The 20,580-nt window shown below is 42.5% G+C and overlaps 1 protein-coding gene across 4 annotated transcripts in view; it reads right to left on the bottom strand.

The window, feature by feature from the left end:
• The window catches only part of STAT3 (signal transducer and activator of transcription 3), a 65,846-nt gene extending 50,400 nt beyond the window's left edge, over positions 1 to 15,446 (bottom strand). For 3 of the 4 annotated variants that reach the window (XM_082860493.1, XM_082860495.1, XM_082860496.1), the window contains exon 1: positions 15,229 to 15,445. The gene's annotated coding sequence lies outside the window, so the exon portion shown is untranslated. Of the gene's footprint in view, positions 1 to 15,228 lie in introns of all 4 variants that reach the window. The other variant, XM_082860494.1, reaches the window with a different exon arrangement.
• Between the last annotated feature and the right edge of the window lie 5,134 nt (positions 15,447 to 20,580).

The following is a 20,580-nucleotide window of genomic DNA, read 5'->3' as shown; positions in this document are numbered from 1 at the left end:
CTGCCGATGCAGGGGACACGGGTTCGTGCCCCGGTCCAGAAGATCCCACATGCCGCAGAGCGGCTGCGCCCATGAGCCATGGCCACTGAGCCTGCGCGTCCAGAGCCTGTGCTCCGCAACGGGAGAGGCCACAACAGTGAGAGGCCCGCGTACTGCAAAAAAAAAAAAAAGGAGACCCAGATTGCAGCAGGATGATGGGGTGAGAGGGATGCCAAGAAAATGATGAATAGATTGTCAATGTGCTTAAATATCTGAAGTAAACTGCCAGGCATTTGAGAGAACTGCTGGAACATTTGGGGAAAGTTAGCAATAGGTATAAGAAAACTAAATCAATTTTTAAGATAACAACATTAACTCCAGAAAAAAACAAATATTTTCATGAGAAAGGAAATGTAATCATAGTACACTACTTGGCTTATCAGTGAACAATACTTATTTAGTCAAAATAAAATGCATGATTTAGTGGTTTAACTAAAGTGGTTTAAAGATTATGATGATAAAAAAATTTTAAAAATAAAAATTATGATTTCATTGTGAGGTATGGGAAGGAAGAGTGGTGGTGAAAGAAAACCTTCACCAATGGTAACAGGAAGTTAAAAGGTGTCTAAGACTTGATATTTCAAAAGTAGTAGCGTATCAGGGGATGGGGAGATAAACTGGGAGACTGGGACTGACATATACACATTACTATATACAAAATAAATAACTAAAAAAAACCTGCTTAGAGTACAGGGAACTCTACTCAACACTCTGTAATGGCCTATATGGGAAAAGAATCTTAAAAAAAGTGGATATATGTACATGTACAACTGAGTCACTTTGCTGTACATCTGAAACACAACATTGTAAATCAACTATACTCCAATAAAAATTTTTTTAAAATAGCAGCATAAGCTTATTATCTAGAAGCATAGAAGTAAATACGCCCCCCAAAAAGCTAAATGCTTTCAAAGCAGCTGTCTCTGGGAAGTAATACTTGGAAATGAGAATGGATGGGACAGAAGACTATTGTTTTCAACATGAGTCTTTCAGTACTCTTCAATTTCTAAATTATTTGTATGCATTACTCTGGATAAAAATTTAAACTGTTTTAAAGTGAAATGTTTAGTACCAAAATAAAATAAAATTGATGCAACATCATTTTATCTTCTCTCAGAAGGAGCCTACTTACTCGAATCACTGACCCATTCATTTGTTCATTCATTAAAAGAAAAATACAAAAATCCTTCAGTAGTATAGAGTGGTGAACAGGACAGACAGGTCTCTTCCCTCCTTGAGATGGAGGAAGACAGACAAGTAAATGAGGACGATAATTACCACTTGTGATAAGAGCAGTAAAGATGTAGGATAGTTAGTGACTGGGGTCATACTTCAGATATGGCATCTGGAAAGATGTAAGCTATTTGTTCTGACTCCTAAAGGAAAAGGGACCTTATTATGTTAAGAATCTCAGATTGGAGTTTCCAGGACCAAAAAGAGTGTAAATTCAAATCTTAAAATGGACAGGCCTATGCTTAGGAATTCTTTCAGACTTGGCCGACTCCTTACCAAGAGCAAGACCCTGTCTGCTGCCTAGAGGGGCTGTTAAACTAAAAATCTTTAGTAATGGGGATAGGGAAATGCCCCCCACACCCACACCCATCATAGGCGGACTTCTCCCTTATTTTGGTGCGATTCTGTTTGATCTTTGCCTCTGAAGATTTCCCTAATTTCCTGGAGAGCTCAGTGTATCCAACATTTCTTGGTGTTTTGTAGGGGAGGTTTTCAGGGTATCTAGTCTACCATAGAGCAGGACCAGAAGTCAGGACGAGACAAGTAAAGGAATTTAAGAAAACTTTAGAGGTAGAACCAGCAGCAGGACTTGCTGATGATTTGAAGAGAAGCAGAGGTATGAGAGAAAGGGGGAATTAAGGCTATTCCTAGGTTTTTGGTTTGTACCATGGGCTAGGTGGTGATGCCATTTACTTAGATGGGGAAAGCTGAGTGGGGAGAAGGGCACAAGCTTGTGGTCAGAAAGCTTAAGAGTTATGTTTCTTGGGGGGGAGGTTTAAATTAGGAGTATGGGATTAACAGATATACACCACTATATATAAAATAAACAACAAGGATTTACTTTATAGCACAGGGAACCATATTCAATATCTTGTAATAACCTATAATAGTAAAGAATCTGAAAAAATTTATACATATATTTAACTGAATCACTTTGCTGTACACCTGAAACTAACACAATACTGTAAATCAACTACTTCAATTTTTTAATTTATTTATTTTTTTGGCTGCACCACGCGGCATGTGGGATCTTAGTTCCCCAACCAGAGATCAAACCTGTGCCCCCTGCATTGGAAGCGTGAAGTCTGAACCACTGGACCGCTAGGGAAGCCCCCAACTACTTCAATTTTTTAAAAAAGAGTTATGTTTTGGACAAGATAAATAGGAGATAACTACAACTGCCCAAGGGGAAATGTCAATTAAGCATCAGGACACAGCAATTGGGAGCCTGGAGACACCTGGGCTGGAGATACGCCCTTGGTAGTCAGTCAGTCATCAGGATGGAGATGATAAAGTCAAAGTAATGGATAAGATAACCCAAGGAGAGAATATAGAAAAAGAGGAGAAAAGAGAGCCCCAGACAGAGGCCTGAGGCACTTCAACATTAGTGTTCAGGTAGATGAACCAGGAAAGGCAAGCAGGAAAGACCGGCAAGACTGAAGAAAAACCAGGGAAAATGTCACAGAAGCCAAGAGAAGAGAATGTTTTAAGAAAAAAAAAAAAAAAGATGCTCAGCTGTGTCCAATACCACTAAAAGGGTGAGCAGGATGGTGACAGAGCAGTATCCCTTCAACTTGGTGACCCTCCAACCCACCATTCTTACTCCTTCCTTCAGTTAGGATCTAGCAATATTGCTCCTTGATATTTACCCAAATGAGCCGAAAACTTATGTCTATACAAAAACCTGCACATGAGTACTTACAGCAACTTCATTCTTAATTGCCAAAACTTGGAAACAAGATGTCCTTCGATAGGTGAATGGATAAACAAACTGTGGTACATACAGACAATGGAATATTATTCAGCAATAAAAAGAAATGCACTATCAAGCCTTGAAAAGACATGGGGAATCTGAATGAATGTTGCCAAGTGAAAGAAGGCAGTCTGAAATGGCTACATACTGTATGATTCCAACTGTATGACATTCTGGAAAAGATAAAACTATGCAGATATTAAAAAAGATCAGTGGTTGCCAGGGGTTTGGGGGAGGGATGTATAGGTGGAGTACGGGGGATCTGTAGGGCAGTGAAACTATTTTGTATGATATTGTAATGGTGGATATATGTCATTATACATTTGTCAAAATTCCTAGAATGCAAACAGAGTGAACTCTAATGTTAATAATAATGTGTCGGGCTTCCTTGGTGGCACAGTGGTTAAGAATCCGCCTGCCAATGCGGACACGAGTTCGAGTCCTGGTCTGGGAAGATCCCACATGCCACGGAGCAACTAAGCCCGTGCACCACAACTACTGAGCCTGCATGCCACAACTACTGAGCCCACGAGCCACAACTACTGAGCCCACGTGCCTAGAGCCCATGCTCTGCAACAAGAGAAGCCACCACAATGCAAAGCCAGTGCGCCGCAACGAAGAGTAGCCCCCACTCGCTGCAACTAGAGAAAGCCTAAGTGCAGCAACAAAGACACAACACAGCCAAAAATAAAACAAATAAAATAAATAAATTTTTTTAAAAAGTTAATGTCTTTGGGCTTCCCTGGTGGCGCAGTTGTTGAGAGTCCGCCTGCCGATGCAGGGGACACAGGTTCGTGCCCTGGTCCAGGAAGATTCCACATGCCGCGGAGCGGCTGGGCCTGTGAGCCATGGCCGCTGAGCCTGCGCATCCGGAGCCTGTGCTCTGCAACGGGAGAGGCCACCACAGTGAGAGGCCCACGTACCGCCAAAAAAAAAAAAGATAAATCTGACCCCATAAAGTTTCAATTATATTTAAGAAGGAAGATAAGCTATCTCCCCAATTAGACAAGCTTTTCTATGAAAGTCTTATCAAAATGAATAATATACTTGGAAAAATAAGTGACCTCATTGTACATTATAATTTTGCATGATGTGAGCGCTCTTCAGAGAACAGCTGATCTTATCCATTAGCATCTACACAAGCAAAGGTTAAGAAAAAGCCTCAATTACTCATGAAATTATAATCTGACAATGTAAGTGAGGTAGTGGACATGGCTTAGAAAGAAAAAGAATAAATACTTATGAAGATAATAATTTAGAATTTAGAAATACTATTCCAGTTTAGGTTGGGGTTTTTAAGTCTTATTTCTGCTGTGTGATCTCTGACAAATAAATTTCTCTTTGAATTAGTAATACAAGCAACTACAAGAAGAAAGGAAAATGAGAGCTTTACTTACATTACATGTACTAAAGTAAAAGACATGTCTGAAATAGAACACTTCTTATAGAATTTAAAGACAATTCTTTACCAGAATTGTCTTTAGAAGTTAATCCAATCCTTCAGAAACTGTCTTAATATGTTCATGGATAATCTATCAATAAAACCAAACTGAACATTAATCTGGTAAAGTGATGCTTTTGATAGTCATAATCTATTTGATTAATATTCAGTTCCATAAATACTAAGAACAAACAGAATAAAAAGAAATCTCCAAAGCATTTTTACTTAGTAGACTACATATCTACCATTTACCTTCATCCTCAAAACAACAATGATTTCTAAACCCTGTGGATATGACTTCACTAATCTGAAGACTTTTATAGCTTATGATTCATTAGGGCAGCATTTCTCAAACCAAGGACCACCTGTATCAGGGCTGCCTGTTAAAAATGACACTATATCTACTAAACCAGGCTCTAGAACAGAACCATAGAATCTTGTTTTTTAAACAAGTATCCCAGGGATTCTTATGCTAAAACCTTTAGACCAAGTTTCAAACTTTTTGTTCTCAGGACCCCTTTATATCCTTAAAAATTGGGGACCCCTAAGAGCTCTTCTCTATGGAGGTATACCAGTGTTTACTGTATTACAAATTAAAATTGAGAAATTTTAAATACATTTATTAATTTATTAAAAAAGCAATAAGCCTATTACATAAATAACATCTCTACGAAAAATAACCTATTTTCCAAAACAACAACAGCAACAAAATGGAAACTGGCATTGTTAAAGTTCTGGAAATTTCTTTAATGATTTCTCTAATGCTTGGCTTAACAGAAGACAGCTGGATTCTCACAACTCTGTTTTTCTTTCAGTCTGTTGCAGTATGTTGTTCTGGTTGAAGTGTAGAAGAAATTTTGGCTTCATACTAATTGGAAAAGGAGGAGAGTATCTTAATTATCTTTGCAGATAAGTTTGGATATTCTTTGATATTACACCAAAACTTGACAAGTAGTAGTTTCTTTTTTTTTTTTTTTTACGGTATGCGGGCCTCTCACTGTTGTGGCCTCTCCCGTTGCGGAGCACAGGCTCCGGACGTGCAGGCTCAGTGGCCATGGCTCACGGGCCCAGCCGCTCCGCAACATGTGGGATCCTCCTGGACTGGGGCACGAACCCGTGTGCCCTGCATCGGCAGGCGGACTCTCAACAACTGCGCCACCAGGGAAGCCTGACAAGTAGTAGTTTCTTAAAGGTTAGATGCAATGCAGATTCTGAAACCACAGCAATGAACTCTTCACACTCAGTTACATTAAGATCCATTAGTCTATCTTGCATTCTGAGTAGAATGTTTTCCCATGCATGATTTTGTAATGCCATGCATTAATCATTTGGAAAACGCTACTTCAGAGACATGCAGACCTTCCAAATGTCAACACATTTCATTATAAACTATCACAAAATCACATTTGTTATTGTGAAAAAATTAGATTAATTAATACTGGGAAGCCGTCAAAGTCACAGTAGTGGATACAAGTTTTCTCACACTCTAATTTATCATCGAAAGCTTAAACTTTATCATCGGTAACAAATACTGTCAATTGTTTTCCTTGAAGAGAAAGCTTCCCTTCATTCATTTTTGGGAAAATACCTGCCAATATCCCCATCAGTCTGTCAATCATTCTTTCAAGTAAAAATGGTGTTTCATGAAAAAAGCAGCTAGTATGAGATCACAACTCAAACAATACCACAGTGCTTTTCTACTGTACTTCTCTATGCAGCAGAAGTGGTTTAGGCATCCCTTCCATTTCATTACAGAATATCAAAAAGACATCCTCAAGAGTTGAGAGATAATGAAATTAATATTGTTCACTGTTTGATCACAGACATTCTTAAGGGACATCAGATTTTTTTTTTCCTGAGAGTGCACTGAGTACAATGACTACTAGTATAAGTGCAAATGCCAACTACATAAAAAACACAAATAATGCTATGAAAATAGTTTTGATCTCAAAGACCCACCATGAAAGGCTCTGAGACCCACCGGGGTCTGCGGACCACACTCTGAGAATTGCTGCTACAGACAACTCAAACAGAAGCATCAATGAGCAAACTATCCATGGGAACAATACAAAAACAAAAACCCCACCACCACTGGCCAAAGGAGCAGCGGGAGCTTACACAAAACAGTGTGTGGTGATTTAAGGATGGAGCCGTTGACATTAATAGAAGCTGGACCTTGGTATCATAGGTATATGAACAGCAAGCTTTAAAAAATATTGGGGGGGGTCGGTAGGGTGTGCAACAATTCCTACCTGCCCAAGTAACAGACACTCACTGGGGTTTCATATTTAATGAGGTAGCTAGGGACTTCCCTGGTGGTCCAGCAGGTAAGACTCCATGCTCGCAGTGCAGGAGGCCAGGGTTCGATCCCTGGTCAGGGAACTAGATCCCGCATGCTGCAACCAAAGACACCTCATGCTGCAACTAAAGATCCCGCACACGGCAACAAAGATCCTGCCTGCCGCAACTAAGAGCCGGCGCAGCCAAATAAATAAATATTAAAAAAAAAAAATGAGGTAGCTAGACTTCTCCCCAGAATTAAATATAAGTTTAAGGAGGGAAATGTGCACTCTGTTCATTGAAAAGCTACATTTCTAAGCAGTATGCATATGATGATTAAGACATTAAAAGTATACAGGTACAGATTTATTCATACGTGCCTCAAGACAAACATGATGATACTTACAACACTGCTTTCTGTCTTTAGATTCTGCAGTCTACGCCTATCATTAGGATATTAAATAAATTATGACATCCATAGCCTAGAAGACTACTATGAAGAATTTTTTTTAAAGCAACAATAAACTGAAATTTCCCCTCCAAGTTCTCCTGAGATCACAATACTGAATATTTCATCCCACCCTAAATTCACACTATGCAGATCTTAAAAACATGAGGCGGATATAAACATATTCACATGGAATATTTTCTAAGATAAACAAAGTGACAAAAAGTAAGATACAGAGTTCCGCGTATAATTTGCTACTATCTCTGGAAGGAAAAAGAGAGAGAGAATAACACATTTGCTTGTATAACACGCACAATCACTCTAGAAAGATAAATAGGTAACTAGCTGTCCCTGGGAGAGAGAGTTCAGAGGATAAGGTGAAGGGGAGACTTTCCACTTACTGTACTAATTAAAACCCCACCCCCCCAAATAAGAAAACTGAAATCTGGAACTGAAAAACAAAACTGATACATCCTTGCTGCAAATCTGTGGTTAAGACTAGCATTCTTAACCTATCTTTCCTAAGGAAAGAGGAAGCAGGTTCATCTCATTCTCCATTACTTGAGAGATACTGGGTTAAACCATGGAACTCTCATTGCCAAGCTTAGGGGACCCTGAGGTAGAAGGAAGTCATTGGAATCACACAGCTGTACACCGGGCACTTCTGACCCAGGACACCTCAGATATTTCTGCAGGATTTTTTTTAAATTAATAAGCTTGACTTTTTAGAGCAATTTTAGGTTCAAAGCAAAACTGAGTGGGAAGTACAGAGTTCACCTAACCTCCCTCACCCCCACCCCCACTGACATCCCCTACCACAGCAGTACATTTGAGAAACAGGAATCTTAAATGGCTCCATGAACCTAGGATTCTTCAATGTAGTAATTAGGACCCTCAAGTGTCCCAGCTGCTTCTACTTACAGGCCACTCTTACTTATGTACTCGAATGAAAAGGGACAATAACACGTGGAATTAAGAATAAATATTGAGGGGCTTCCCTGGTGGCTCAGTGGTTGAGAGTCCGCCTGCCGATGTAGGGGACACGGGTTCGTACCCCGGTCCGGGAAGATCCCACATGCTGCGGAGCGGCTGGGCCCGTGAGCCATGGCCGCTGAGCCTGCGGGTCCAGAGCCTGTGCTCCGCAACGGGAGAGGCCACAACAGTGAGAGGCCCACGTACCGCAAAAAAAAAAAAAAAAAAAAAAAAATCCCCAGAAGAATAAATATTGAGATTTGGCTTCAGAATGCTTTGATTATTCTACCTGCCCCTGTGCACAAGAGAGTGACCATCCTAATTACGTTCTATTTTGGTTAATGTTTCAATAAACTTGCTTTCCCTAAACCTACTGATAAAAAGAGGCCCAAAGGCAAAGTCGGTCTAAGATTAAATATTTATTGTGTCTAAACCACAAGTAGAAAGAAATTCGAAGGCCGACGATTTTAATGCTAACTCAATGGATGATTGCACTTTGCTTGGTTTAGAGGAGAGGTAATTACACAGCTAACATCTGGGGTTCGAGGTTTTGAGGACTACATTTGGGTGAACTGGAGAGTGGGGGTGAGGAGAGAACAAAAGGAAAGTCTCCTGATTTTAGACTCTGTCAGGAAAAGCGTTTGCTCAAAAGTAAAAACAAAATTAACATTAGAAGAGAAGCGAAAAACATGCATTTTAAGAAGCTTTCACCTAAGCAGGTGCTCAAGGTCACACTCAAATCCTCCAATTGTCATAACAAGAATGCGAGGTCAGGCTGCCACAAACTAATAAAATCAATCAACAAAGCGGGAAAACAGTCAGTTCACAGCAGACCAGGCAGGGTTTTCCTAAATCGGGCTCACCTTCAATAATCTCAATCAGTCTTCAGAAACGGCTTCTACAAAAACTACCCAAACATCCCCCTAATAATTTGCACTCCTCCTCCACAATAGGGAAGCCATTTATTTACCAGAAGGTTTACTTTCTCTTTCAAACTCTGCTGGCTTCCTCCTGCCCCACATTCGGCCAAGAAACAGCCGGGAGGCCTTTTCTCTCCAGCCTTCTCTGACCCCAAACTGGAGAGCTGGTGCAAGAGAACCCGTTTCATGAAGGTGCTGAATGGCTCTTCTTAAACCACAAGGCTGTTTTGAGTATTTGTTTGCAAAGGAAAGTTACAAGACAGGAAAGCAAAGCTAGACTCCTCCAATGAAAACACGCGCGCGTGCGCGCGCACGCACACACAGAAGTGAAGGGACAAATCACTTCCCAGCCTTGTACAGATCACTCTACTTAGGATGCTGCCTCAACCCCCCAAGCTGCATGCTGTCCCACCGTCCTTGCCTGACTCCCATACCCCTGAAACCTTTCATATTATCTGCACTTTTTGTATCAAGAAGAACTCCAAGGGACTGTTCAAATCCTAAGTGGTCATTAAAATTTAATGTGTTGAATATTACTTCAAATAAATGGGCCACAATCAGAAGACGCAAAGAGACATACGTATGACAAGGGCATCTGTGTAAACAGGAATTTATGGTTTGCCTTGTCTATTACTTTTACGTGATAGACTTCATTTCCTCCACCACAGTGTAAATCCCCCTCATCCCTATTCATTTAGTTTTTTTCCTATTAGGTTAGAATCTCCTGATTACTCCTTCTTTCCTCTGGGTCATTAAAGGTTACTGTGAATCATAACTGGCCTGACTTTATAGTTAGATAGATATTGCAGGTTTTAATAATAGTAATTATTAAGCACTCCAATTTTAGCTATCTCCCCAGCACTGTGCAAGTACTTCATATACGTTGCTTCAAATCTTGCTCAATCCTCACGAATCCCTTACAACTGGACCTGGCATTTGCATTTTATGGACAGAGAAACTGAAACCTGGAGAAGTTAAAGCAACTGACCCAAGATCTAAGAGGTGCTGGATCTGGGATTAAAGCCCAGGAAGTCTGATCTCATCACCATTCTTTTAACTCTTATTGCAACTGTGGACCATGAAACCCTCAAACTCACTGCCCAAGCATTTCGACACTACAGTAACAGCTACCTTAGGAAAGCTCAAAACATAAGTTGCTTGTTTGATGTAGTTAAAAAGTCAGGGAAAAGTTCAGTGATTAGGGAAGTCATTTATTCATATGGATGGGGGGGGTGCGTAGCAGAAAGGAAAGCCAGACAATCTAAACCTTATTTTATTTGGGGGGCAGATCTGCCTTCCTTATTATTCTTTTATTAGGCTGTTAAAAAGGAATTTGTGGGGTTTCCCTGGTGGCGCAGTTGTTAAGAATCCACCTGCCAATGCAGGGCACACAGGTTCAAGCCCTGGTCCGGGAAGATCCCACATGCCATGGAGCAACTAAGCCCGCGCGCCACAACTACTGAGCCTGCGCTCTAGAGCCCGTGCTCTGCAACAAGAGAAGGCACCGCAGTGAGCAGCCTGTGTACCACAGAGAACACTAGCCCCTGCTCGCCGCAACTAGAGAAAGTCCACGCACAGCAACAAAGACCCAACGCAGCCAAAAATAAATAAATAAATTTATAAAAAATAAAAATAAAAGGAATTTGCAATAAAATAGTCCAAGATAAATTGGTAAGTAGAAAAAGCTGCAAAAAAGCTGGAGAAACATACACCAAATTAATGAGACATATATATATAATATACATAGTTTATATTTCTACAAATATAAATTTATTTACAGTAGCATGCATTACTTTCATAAACAGGACAAAACAACTTAATGACATTTGAACCCAATTATTAACAGAAGAGAAGGGCTAAGAGCCGTAGCTTCCTTTCCCCTCAGTTCTCCTAAATTAAGAACTTCTACCTATAGATCCCTGAACACACCATGCTGTTTTAAGCCTCTGCACACTCACGTTCCCTCAGCCTTGAATGCAACTATTCACCACTCAGCTTTGTTGGGAGAATTCCTACCGATCCTACAAAACCATTTTCAGGTGTTCCCATGTGAATACCCCTCTAAGATAAAGCCTTTCTCTCACCCCTAAAAAGAGTTAATCTCCTGGTAATGTGTACCAGGCATTATGCTAAGTATTTTACCTGCATTATCTCCTGGAGTCTTCAACAGCCCTAGGAGATAAGTACTGTTATCCTATCCTTTTACAGATAAGAAAACTGAGGTTCAGATTCTGACTAGGAAGTGTCAGATCCAAGATCCAATCCCAGATGTGTCTGACTGCAGAGCCTGACCTCTGAACCACTGTGCTATCATCTTCCCAACCCTAAGTCCATACTGACACAGCATATACCCCGGCCCCGACAACACCACTTCCGGTTCTGTGAAAACAGGGACCATAGTGCATTATCCTTGGATCCTGCCTAGCACAACAGTTAGCTCTCAATATATAATATGCTTGCTGATCTGAACCGAGTTGTGATAATACTGATATAGGAGAACTGACCATAACAGAAATTTTCTTGCATATGCTATTCCTTTTAAAAACTGGAGACATTTCAAACAACTTACCACCAAAGTACCATCTAGCATTCCTGACAAAAGTGCCCCATAGTAAGCCAAGGTTCCTTATAACTAATGTGTAACCACAATATTACGTTTTTTCACGATAACCAACAAAGACTGAAGTGTGAAGTAGCCCAGGGGTGTCATCCTGCTAGACCTCACCAAGGCTGCCCCAGGACACCAGGAGTTCTCCAGGATCTGGGGATGTCCTTCAAGTGCTCTTTGGCTGGTTGTTATACGTGACCCAAAAGTTATGATAAATTTTTTTAAATATGGAAGACAGAAAATGTGAGTGGACATTTGTAGCCAATTAAAAATCCTCAAAAAGCACTTCTGCACTTAACAACACAAATCCAGTAAGTCAGGACCCCTCTTTTTGAGTGCTGGCCCAGTGTATAAGGTCAGCTTCAGTGACAACTCCCCTAGGGCAGAGGCCATATGTACCGACTTACTTTGTACAAGTTAACCAAGGTCAGGCATGGGGTAGGCACTCCATAATTCAACACCAGTATTCAGCCTCAAAAATCTTTAAATTCATTGGTCTTGCATTCAAGACCTCTTATATGCAGGCACTCCTTCTCCCCTACTTACCTTCCTAATCTACCAGGATTTTGTTTGTGTTATATCACCATACCTCCTCACTCCAAATTCTTTCTATCTGTCAAATGCCAACCATTATTTGGGCCCCAGATCAAAGCTCTCAGTTAGCAAGAAGACTTCTAGACAACTGCAAGCCTCATAACCAAACCTTCTACTGAAGACCTGTAGCGCTTAGTGAAGCACTGTCCAACAGAACTTTCTACGATAATGTAAATGTTCTATATCTGTGCTATATGTTTTTTAATATATGATGGCTACCTTGTTGGACAGCACAGGCTTAATGTCTCACCACCTCTTTGAGGAAAACATGTTGCACTACATGGATAAAGCATTTATGAAGCTGCCTCAAGTTCTGTAAACAAGGCGTCTTGTTCCTCATAGCAACTTCCACAAAGTTGTAAAAAGTAAATATTTGTTGATTTGTACATCACTCTGAGAAAGCCATAAGATTAAAAGGTGCCAGACTCGGCATCTGTAATGATGGCCACCACCTCTGCCCCATCTCACCATCTGAAAGTCAAGATGTGCAGAGGCAGGGAGGAGAAAGCAACTTTCTAGAGACACAAATGACCACTGATCAAGCCACAAGGCACTTTGGTTTATATGACATTTAGGTCATGACTGTCCTTCACCTACAAACTTGCCTAAATAAATATCTCTTTCCATTAGCAAACAGCTAAATTCTGATGGTAAATTATGCACACTATAACGTTAGCTACTTGTGGGGAGGGACAGATTGGGAGTTTGGGATTGACAGGTACACACTGCTATATTTACAACAGATAACCAACAAGGACCTACTGTATAGCACAGGGAATGCTGCTCACTGTTCTGAATAACCTAAATGGGAAAAGAATTTGAAAAACAATAGATACATGTATATGTATAACTGAATCACTTTGCTGTACACCTGAAACTAACACAATACTGTTAATCAACTATGCTCCAATATAAAATATTTTTAAAAAAAAAGTTACTTCCCAAGTTAGCCATAGCAGTTAGATAGGAAACAAAACAAAACAAAACCTAAAAACCTAAGGAAACCCCATTTGTACATCATTTTTCACCTGTTTATTAAATATCTCCCTTGGAGTCTTACAGACTACTGGTGGTATTTCATTGTCTAGGTATATGTCAGAATTTCACTGACATCTTTCCCAGCAGGGCCTACAGTCACGCTAAATCAAGATCTAATACTTAAGCATAGATAGTCAAAAGCAAACAAAATATACAGAAGGTACAAATTCCACCACTATGACACTCTGCTGCCCCAGGCAAGTGTTTTGTTCCTTTGATCTCAATTTCCTTATCTACAAAACAGAGTTAAGGTTATATGAACTATCTACCCTTTGTGGGTCAAGTCATAACTGTGGATATTTCTACATGGCTATTCTTCCCAAAAGAACTACATATAAAAGATTTATGAATTTTCTAGTGGTTCTTTGTGGTGGATATGCTAGCAGATATAGAGATTAATAAGATCAAGTCTCTAACATCTACATTTTTTGTCTTGTTTTGTTTTGAAGATTTCTTTCCTCCATCCCACTGTGCAAATGTCACTGCAAAAATTCTACTAGTACCCCAGTCTGGCACATGTAATAAGGAAATAAATGTGTTGTCTCAGGGAATAGATATATTTAACATAAAACAGAAAATTGGCTGAATCAAGTCATAACACAGTCTAAATCCACATATAAAAGATTGAGATAATTTACTGTTCTGATTTATTCAAACCAATGCTGTATCAGCCCAGCCAGACAAAAAATTACAACCCACACACAGAATAAATATACCCTTTAGATGCACACACAATAAAAACCAGCAGGGACACATTACATACATTTTTAATACGAATAAGTGTGTCAGTACCATACATCCACCTGATATAACACAGAGGGATGTGGACTAAACACGGGAAAAACAACTTGGGTGATGGTTTGAATTTTGCTAACTTAAGTGCAACCACACCCCCAAACACAGGTAAAGTTTGCACACATGACTTTGCCAAGGCCAGCCTGTCTTCGTTTCCCTCTCCTCTGCATTTACCCAAGATGTTGGCTCTGAGACAGAAAACTCCCACTCTGGATTGGTTCATTCTGTCCTATGCAATTAAGCAACACCACAATCCAGTAAACGCAAGGGCTCAATTATTTATCTTCTGGCCAAGTTTACCAGGTGTTTATAAAAGAACAATGTCAAGGAGGAAATAGGTTTATTTCCCTCTAGAGCTGGCTTGATGGGGGTTTTATTCTGTTTTTTTATAAGGGGGAGGAGGGAATCACGACTTTAACCTAGAAAAAGACGGGAGGGAATTTAGAAAGAGTACAAGACTGTCAATTTCCCTACAGGAAACTTGATTCTTATGCAATAATCCTACCCACAACCAACCAGTCCATGAGGCTGTAGGGGGAAGACACCTATTCCTACCTCCTCCAGGGGGGCACATCTGGCTCCTAAAGGAGCGGGAACAGGGCAAGGCGGAGGAAGTGGCTCAGCCGGGAGCCGCCGGGCCCCGCCGGGGGGCGGGGAGGAGGCGCTTGCCAACCCGCCCCACCAACCTCTGTGGTGATCTCCGCCGGCGTGACAGTCGCTCCTGTGGCCGGAACGTCCCCAGAGCCCCAGGGAGCAGGAAGTTGGGGGGCTGTCCCTCACTCCTGCCCCCCCACCCTACAGTGCCCTCGCCCCACAGTCCTCCCCCTCCAGCCCATTCTCTCTTCCTCGGCGTCTCCCCTTTCTCCAAAGAACGAAACTTCCTTCCAGAGCACCCTGTCCCTTCAGAGGCCGGCTCCTGTCATCCCGGGGAGCTGTCCCTTCAGAGCTACCCTCCGTTTCTCCTCGTATCCCCCCGACCCACTGAAGTTTCCATCCACTACTCCCCCAAACACCCCAGAGGCTCCCAGCGCTCGCCCCCCGCCCCCGCCCGGGGATGCCCAGGCCTGGAGGCCGTCGGGGGGCAGCCCCACCCTTAATCCCCTTCACCTGCTGCTCGGGCTGAGGCCCGACTGGCCGGGGCTGCGCTTGCGCCGGGGTGCGGGTCGCGGGGTCCCTCAGGCCGCGGAGTCTCGCCTAGCAGATGTGGGGTAAGCGCCAAGCTGGGGTTCTTGTCAAGGATCCGGTTCGGGCTCGCTCCCTCCGCGGCGACGTCAGAACCCCAGCCTCCCCCTACCAGTCTACGCTGCCCCAGCTCCGGAAACCGCTGAATTACAGTCCCTCCAGCCAATCCCCGCCCAACCCCGCCGGGCCGTGACACGCCGCTCATGCATAATTCATGAAACAACCAGTTTTCTCGGCCACCCAGAGGCCCTGGTGAGTGTACTGTACAACCGATGCCCCACCCACCGGCCAATAAGAAGAGCCTCTTGGAGAAAGGGCGGAGCCAATAGAAGGCTGGGAACGCCCCTGTTCTGGCTGTTCCGAGGGCTTAGTGCTCCTCCCTCCGTAACAGCAGGAGAAGAACCAAGGCCTTGGGCAGAGAGGCCCGGGGGGAGGGAGGGAAGATGACCGGAATGTCCTGCTGAAAACTCAGCTGAGTTCCTGGCAGTGCGTGACGTCAAGACACTTTAAATGGCCCTGATGCGGCTCTCTTCTGCCTGCTCTCCCTTTTCCCGGCCCTTGACACCACGTGGGGGCGAGGTCGGGAGCCACTTACCACGTGGGAATCAGCCAGTTAGACAGTCCCCAGGTATCGCCAGATCCTCTAGGGGCCCAACGCCTGAATTGGGTTTCTGGGGACAGCAAAAAGAACATGGGTGACTCCCGCCTGCTTTGAACTTCAGTTTCTGCGTGAGTCGGGACACACACACCCGGAAACATGACGTGGAAATAGAGTAATTACTAGAGTGCGTGGGGAGAGGGTAGTGGATTTAACCCAGTCCTGCGTTCCGTCTTCGCTTCGAGCATCAAAGGCCAACGGCTCGCACACTGGCCGGTTCAAGGGAATGAGGAGACAGTACAGATGAATGACACATATACACATTGTTTTTATGCGTCTGAGTTGAAATACTTGAAATGGTGTGACTTTTTTTTTCGCCTTATCTACTTCGAATGCAAGTTTTACTGCATTAAAACTAGTAGTTTATAGGAAATGTAGACATTTTACCTTACATAATAGAGGATGTACTTTGCATAATAGTGTGATTTTGTGTGTGTGTGTGTTAAGACTATCAGGGTTTTTTAAAAATAACAGCTATTAGTGTTTTTTTGTGTTTGTTGTGTTTGTTTAGTACAAAGAGGTAGTAAGATGAAATCTAAAAAGGGCCTGTTATCTCACCACCCAAATAAACCCTGATGACAGTTTGTTCAATGAAACTCACACGTTTGTGGTTAGAAAATTCAGACAGTTAAGAAAAGTCAAAAATTAAAACTGAAAATCTCCCCCCTTCCCCCACCAATCCTGCTCCCCAAGGATAGCTACTCTTATTAATTTCTGGTGAGAAAACCAAAGACTCCTAACCGTTGGGGGATCATAGATACTTCTGAGAGTTTGCTGGTGACTATGGAGTCTAGTCCCAGAAATATTCAGCATGAGCTTTTACTCACAAATTCTCCTGGTTCCCCAATTTAGACCCTTGGACCACCTTATATGCAAGTGAGAGGTGAGAGCATCTATAGGGCAACTGATAGGGTCACTCATGGTGGGATTGAGAGTTTCCTATTGCCCTCCTGTAGACCCAGCCCAGCGTGGAAATTGCTATATGTGTCCGTAGTGTGTGTGTGTGTGTGTGTGTGTGTGTGTTGGTGGCTGCATTTATCTTAATCTTCACTTCAGGACAGCTATCCCCCACCTTCCACTTCACCTAAACTCTGCTTTAGCTGTGCTCTCCCATGCAGTTGACTACCTCCTTAACAATGTAGGGTCTGGGACTTCCCTGGTGGTGCAGTGGATTTGAGAGTCCATGTCTCATAACTTTGTTCCATCCACCCAAACCCTGCCCTCCTCCCTGACTCCTCTGCAGCTGGCCTTTGTTTCCCTCACTGCCCTCTGCTCAATTCACATGGAACATCTAGCCCTGAATCTATCTGTTCCACCTACAAAAGCTCCCTCCAGCCCAGCCACTGGCCTTTCTCCGTACCGCCAAGGCTGCCCTTGGCTTAAAGTCAGCACTTTCTCTCACTTGAGCCAATGCTTTGATCTGAACTCCCTTTTCCAGTCTCATCCCCTCCATCCCACACACCGGAAGTTCCCACACTGAATTTATCACCTTCCTCCAAACATGTCGACACCTTCTGTAACTTCATGCCTTTGCAAATCTCCTTGCTTCCACCCGGAATATCTTCTCTTTCCTCATTCCCTACCTGAGAACTCTTACTCATTCTTCAAAGCCGGGTTCCCACATCACCGCCTCCAGGCTTTCTGAGATTCTTCCTAGCAAAATTGATCTCTTCTGCTGGTCTCCTTTAGCAGGTTGTTTCCCCATCCAGTTTGGCATTCTCCACATTGGACTCTAATGAATCCACTTGTTAGCCTACTTCCTGATAAATAAAATTAATGATTAACATTCATAAAACAATCACCACTTTCCAGGAACTGTGCTAAGCTTTTTACATAGATTATCTTGTTTGATCCTCACCAAAACCCTGTGAGGTAGGTACTGTTATAATTCTCATTTTCCACTAGGAAACTATGGCCGAGAAAGTTGAAAGACCGGTCCAGGGTCCCACAGATAGAGACTACAGGCAAACTCAGAATGAGAATCAGGTCTGGCTGCCTCCAAAGCCTGGACTCTTTGCCCACATATGCTTGAAAACATTTCCCCTAAGCTTCTGGTTCCTGGAAGCCGAAACCCTTTCGTGCTCGCTTTCGTAATCCCAGCATCCAGCCCAGAACTCACCTAAGCCTGAGTCAATGAAATATTAATAAACTTGTTGAATAATCATATTAGCAACAGCTAACACATGGAGTGTTTACTGTGCACACGTCCCTGCTTCTGAGCATGTATTATGTAACTCATCTATTAACTAATTTAATCCTTAACATAACTCCATGAGGAGGATACTCTGATTTTACAGATGAAGAAAATGAGGCTTATCCAAGGTTAAGTGACTCACCCAAGAACAAAGAGCTGGTAAATGACAGTCAGGGTTCAAATCCAAGAGTGTTTTTTTTGTTTTGTTTTGTTTTGTTTTCGCGGTACGCAGGCCTCTCACTGTTGTGGCCTCTCCCGTTGCGGAGCACAGGCTCCGGACACACAGGCTCAGTGGCCATGGCTCACGGGCCCAGCCGCTCCGCGGCATGTGGGATCTTCCCGGATCGGGGCACGAACCCGTGTCCCCTGCATCGGCAGGCGGACTCTCAACCACTGCGCCACCAGGGAAGCCGGTTTTTTTTTTTTTTTTCCACTCATTTTTGGCTGTGTTGTGTCTTCGTTGCTGCGTTCGGGCTTCCTCTAGTTGCAGCGAGCGGGGGCTACTCTTCGTTGCGGTGCGCGGGCTTCTCATTGCAGTGGCTTCTCTTGTTGCTGAGCATGGGCTCTAGGCGCACGGGCTTCAGTAGTTGTGGCGCACGGGCTTAGTTGCTCCGCGGCATGTGTGATCTTCCCGGACCAGTGCTCAAACCCATGTCACCTGCATTGGCAGGTGGATTCTTAACCACTGCACCACCAGGGAAGTCCCCAAGTGTGTTTCATTGGAGAGCCTGAAGAGCTGCTCTTCCTTGACTTCATCTCCAGGCTCAAACTTCCTTTTGGATCCCCAAGGAAGGAAGGGTCTAAAGGAGGGGAAAAGATGATGCCCCCACCCTCTACCCATCAAGTGAATAAAGGCAGAGTGCAGAAGCCCAGCCCATTCAAGCCCATGGTGGTTTATAAACATGTCTGCAAATCATTTGACACTTCTCCCATCTAAAGGTAGACTCTCATTCCACATCAGGAGTGACTCCCTTCTAATAAATAGAATACGATGGATTTGATACTACATGACTTCTGAGGTTAGGTCATAAAAGGCGATACAGTGTCCACCTGACTCTTTCTCTTGGAACACTCACCCTTGGAACTTAGCCACCATGTTGTAAGGAAGCCCAAGCTATATGTAGCGACCTTGTGAAGGTGTTCTGGCCAATAGTCCAGCTAAGGCCTAGCTGACAGCAAGCATCCATTGTGAGTCAGCCAGACTGCAGATGATTCCAGCCCCCAGTCTTCAAGCCACCCCAATGGAGGCCAAACAGAGCAGAAATGAGCCATTTTTGCTGAGCCTTACCCAAATTACAAATTCATAAGCAAAATAAATGTTGTCATTGTTTTGAGCCACTAAGTTGTTTGTTTGGTTTTTTCTTTAATTGAGATAACACTGGTTTATAACAATATATAAGTTTCACGTGTACATTATATGTCTACTTCTATATACCCTATAGCCTACTTACCACAAAAAATTTAGTTTCCATCCATCATCATAGAGTTGATCCCCTTTACCCATTTTGCCCTTCCGCTCTGGTAATCACTACTCTGTTCTCTGTATCTGCCTGTTTGTTCTCATTTGGTTTGTTCATTTATTCTGTTTCTTTCTTTGTTTATTGTATTCCACATATGAGGGAAATCATTTAGTATTTGTCTTTCTCTGTCTGACTTATTTCACTTAGCATAATACTCTCAAGGTCCACCCGTGTTGTTGCAAATGGCAAGAATTCATCCTTTTATGGCTGAGTAATATTCCATAGAGTGTGTGTGTGAGTGTATGTGTGTGCATGTGTGTGTGTATACCACATCTTCTTTATCCATTCATCCTTTGATGGGCACTTAGGTTGTTTCCACATCCTGGCTATTGTATATAATGCCACAATTAACTTAGTGGTGCATATACCTTTTCAAATTAGTCTTTTCGTATTCTTTGGATAAATACCCAGAAGTGGGATTGCTGGATTATATGTTAGTTCTGTTCTTAATTTTTTGAGGAACCTCCGTACTTTTTCCCATAGTGGCTGCACCAATTTACATTCCCACCAACAGTGTATGAGGGTTCCCTTTTCTCCACATCCTTGCCAACACTTGTTATTTTTTGCCTTTTTGATAATAACCATGCTAACAGGCATGAGGTGATATTTCATTGTGGTTTTCATTTGCATTTCCCTAATAATTAGTGATGTTGAACATCTTTTCATGTGCCTATTGGCCATCAACAGGTATGTCTTCTTTGGAAAAATGTCTATTCATCTTCTCTGCCCATTTTTATTTTTTTATATGTATATATATATATAATTTTATTGAGGTGTAGTTGATTTACAGTGTTCTGTGATTCCATAATTCTTTTTTTTATACACCTTTATTGGAGTATAATTGCTTCACAATGCTGTCCTAATTTCTGTTGTACAACAAGGATGTTTTGAATATTAATCCTTTG

This window comes from Leucopleurus acutus (assembly GCF_964270905.1).
Source record: "Leucopleurus acutus genome assembly, chromosome: 19".
Lineage (NCBI taxonomy): Eukaryota > Metazoa > Chordata > Mammalia > Artiodactyla > Delphinidae > Leucopleurus > Leucopleurus acutus.
The sequence above is the reverse complement of the archived record's forward strand: the minus strand, read 5'-3'. Positions and strand labels throughout refer to the sequence as shown.